Source organism: Octodon degus, unplaced genomic scaffold (genome assembly GCF_000260255.1).
Source record: "Octodon degus isolate 3935 unplaced genomic scaffold, OctDeg1.0 scaffold00065, whole genome shotgun sequence".
In the NCBI taxonomy this organism is placed as follows: Eukaryota; Metazoa; Chordata; class Mammalia; order Rodentia; family Octodontidae; genus Octodon; species Octodon degus.
In genome coordinates, this window is record NW_004524641.1 from 5,067,880 (window position 1) to 5,071,743 (window position 3,864).

At 40.3% G+C, this 3,864-nt stretch overlaps 1 pseudogene; it reads left to right on the forward strand.

The window, feature by feature from the left end:
* The first annotated feature begins 296 nt into the window (after positions 1-296).
* On the forward strand, positions 297-2,210 carry LOC105742659 (annotated as a pseudogene).
* The last annotated feature ends 1,654 nt before the right edge of the window (positions 2,211-3,864 follow it).

The following is a 3,864-nucleotide window of genomic DNA, read 5'->3' on the forward strand; positions in this document are numbered from 1 at the left end:
CACCTCTGGGTTGAGTAAAGAGGTGAAAGAGGGAGGCATTGTGTTACCCAGCAGCCCCTTGTACTGATCTGGTCTTTCCATGTCACTGATGCTTTGAACATCTTAGGGACCCAGGTACTAGTTGTCAGCAGTGGTCAGCATAAAACTTGAGGCAGACTCCACCATAAAGATGAAGAATCCTATCCAGAGACAGCAGCACTGGGAAGACAATCTGCTGCACTTTCTGTTCCAAATATCATATATATCTTGGTCCAGGTGGTGTGGGTAACATATTGGTGATGTAACAATTACTCATAATGGTGGAAAATCATGCAGCTAAAAATCTTTGTGACCTGGCTGATCCCTGCCCAAAGAAGTTGGAGCTGGAACTACCTCACTGGTTGTTATTACAGCAGAGCTTCTGAAAAATGCAAATGAACTAGTCAAACAGAAAATTCAATCCACATCAGTTACTAGTGGCTATCCACTTGTTTGCAAAGAAGCAGGGTGCTAATATCAGTGAAAAATCTAATTATTAACACAGGTGCATTTGGAAGAGGCTCTGATGAATGCTGCTAAAATGTCAATGTCTTTCAAAATTAATGGAAGAAATGGTCATTTCTTTTCTAATTCAGTAGAAGATGCTGTACTTACTATTAAACACACAGGCCAGCCTCACTCCCAGTCAATTCCGTTAATATTCTGAAAACCCACAGGAGCAGACAGAAAGTATGCTGATAAGCAGCCCTGCACTCAACTGTATGGGGGGAATCTGGGTTATTCCCAAGGGAATAACTAATGTAAAAATTGCATGTCTTGAAAAAAAAATGAAGTGGTGTACAAGCAGTTAATTTCAGACCCTAAGAAATAGAACTAAGTTAAACAAGGTGAACCAGATATCATGAAGGAGACGGTTCAGAAGAACCTTGCAACCAGTGTCAATGTTATTCTAACAACAGTTGGAACTGATGACATGTTCCTGGAGTGGGGTGTGTGTGTGTGTGTGTGTGTGTGTGTGTGTGTGTGTGTGTGTAGTACCAGGGATTGAACTCAGGACCTTCCACTTGTCAGGCAGGCACTTATGCTGCTGAGCTATCTGCCCAGCCTGATTCATGGAGTATTTTATGGAGCCAGGCAATATGATAGTTAAAAGAGTCTTAAAAAAGGATTCTGAGCACATTGCTAAAGGTTTTGGAGCAACTATCTGTCAACCTTAGCTGATTTGGAAGATAAGAACAACTTTTGAAACTACAATGTTAGGACAAATAGAAGAGGTGGCACAGGACAGAATTTGTGATAACAAACTGATAGTAATCAAAAACACTAAAGCTCATACATCTGCGTCAGCTATCTTACAGGGTAAATGATTTCATATGTGATGGCATGGAGTGTACTTTATATGATGCACTTTGTGGGGTGAAGAGTTTTGGGGGTCAAAATCTGGGATTCCGGGTGGGGATACCATAGGAGCAGCTCTCTCTGTATACTTTAAAAACTATTCAGCCAGGGTGGGATCTCCAGGAAAGCTTGCTGTTGAAGAACTTGAAAGATCTCTTCTTGTCATTCCTGTCTCAGTTTCTCTTTTCTCATTGCTGGAGCAAATACCCAGCACTCAAAATGAAGGAATAAAAGGTTTATTTAGTTCACAGTTACTGGAGGCTTCAGTCTATACTCAGCTGGCTCCAAAGCAGACTGGCACATGGCACAGAGCAACCTTTCATGGTGGCAGCAAAGAGCAAGAGGAGCCAAGGGAGGAGTAGCAGCAACCATGGCAACAGAGAGCAGGTCAGTCTCCCTTAAATTGCATTCAGGTTATTTGCCCCAGCACTCACACCCATAATTCCAGTGGATCATCAGTTAATCACAAATTCTAGAAGCCCGCCCCATGATTGCATGAGGTTTTAGGGGGACAACTAGACACAAACCATAACATTAACACATTCACAGTCAATGCTGCCTAGGACTCCACAATCTGGTTGCAAAGTTAAGGGCTTTACATATGAGGCTCAAGTTAACCCAGAATGCTAAAATCTAAAATGAATTAGCCAGACAGAAAACAAGCAAGAGTGTTTGAGCCAACCATAGTTAAAGTAAAAAGTTTGAAATTTGTTACAGAAGCTATAATTACCATTCTTCAAACTGATGATTTGATGAAATTGCACCTTGAAAGAAAAGATGAAAAATATGGAGGTTATGAAGATGCTGTTCATTATAAAGCCCTTGATGACTGATCTGATTTCCCCTTCATTTACTACAGTTTTAGATTCAATGCCTTGTATCTTGAGTATTGCAAATTGAACTACAATAAGCTGTCAGAAGAAAAGAAGAAGAAAGAGGAGGAGGAGAAAATGAAAAAGAGGAAAAATTAAAAAATGGAGGAAGAGAAGGGGAAAGGAGAAGAGAAGGAGAGAGAAAGAGAAAAGAAAGAAAGAGATAAGGAGGGAAGGAGAAGGAGAAGGAGGAAAAGAAGAAAGCAGTGGTAGAGGAAGAAGAGGAAATGGGGAGGAGAGGAGGAAGGGGGAGGAAGAGGAGGAAGGGAAAAGAAGAGGAGGAAGGGAGAGGAGAAGTCGAGGGAGGAGAAGAAGAGGAAAAAGAGATGGTGGAACAGGAGTAGAAGAAATAGGAATGGGTAATGGGAGATGAGCGGCAAGGAAGGGTTCAAGAAAGAGGGGTGTGTATGGAGGGCCTCCACATTAACTCTTACATATTGTTAATGTAGACCTAGGGAAGCTAGAATGAAGGCTCTCTCAGCTGTGCCACAAGCAGAGGCAAGCACAGAGTGAAGACAGGAGTAGAACTGATCAGAGATCACAGGAAGAAGAGAGGAAAGGGAAAGAGTAAGTGCTATGACCAGCACCTCAGTGTGATGTGTTCCAGGCTTGAGGAGGGAGCAGGTCACAGAGAAAAACTAGTACAGCACACAGGGGTGGCTGCTGTTTCATGGCTGTCTTTAAAAAGAGATGCCCACCTCCTCATTTCTACGGTTCTTAGAGAGTGGAAGCAGCATGAATAGGTTCTCATTCCTAAATGCAATTTTCCAGATGAAAGAACTCTCATGAGGAAAATTTTACAAAGTTTATATTTCTTTCAAAGCTATGCAGATGATCTTTAAAAATTTTTAATATATCATTTTTAACAAATAAACGGTATGTCAAAGTTCCGATATTTAAGGTTATCAGGTATTCCTGTCTTGTCCTGATCGTGGTATACACCTAACATATTTACCAGGAAGGTTTCAATAAGTAGCCACTGAGAAAACTCTGATACTTCTTAAAATTAATATCTCTCATAAGTGCAGTAACTCCTGCTGTAATTCTTACCAACACAGAGAACTAGAAACTTCAAAAAATTAAGCTGACCAAGCCCATGACCACAAGGCCATGGATCCAGATCACAGAATAATTGTTCCTAAGACAAAACATTTTGTCAGAAAAGGCTATCGCTTGACTTCTTAACAGATTTTATTTTTCAGAACAGTTTTAAGATAACAGCAAAACTGACCAGAAGTCCTTCATTGCTGGTGGGAATGTAAAATTGTGTCACCACTTTGGAAGACAGTTTGTCAGTTTCTTACAATCCCTCCCCACACACAACCCAGCAAATATATGCCCAAATGAATTGAAATCTTAAGTACACCCCAAGGCTACATGCTGATGTTTATAGCCAACTTTTTAAAAATATATTTTTGGAAGCAACTAAGATATCCTTCTATAGTAGATAGATAATGATCTGTTACACATTTAAAGAATAGAATATTATTCTTACTAAAAAGAAATGTGCTATAGTCCATGAAAAGATATAGAGTAAACTTAAACACACATCACTAAGTGAAAGAAGCCAATCTGAAAAGATTACATACTGTACAGGGCTGGCCAGATAGTTCAG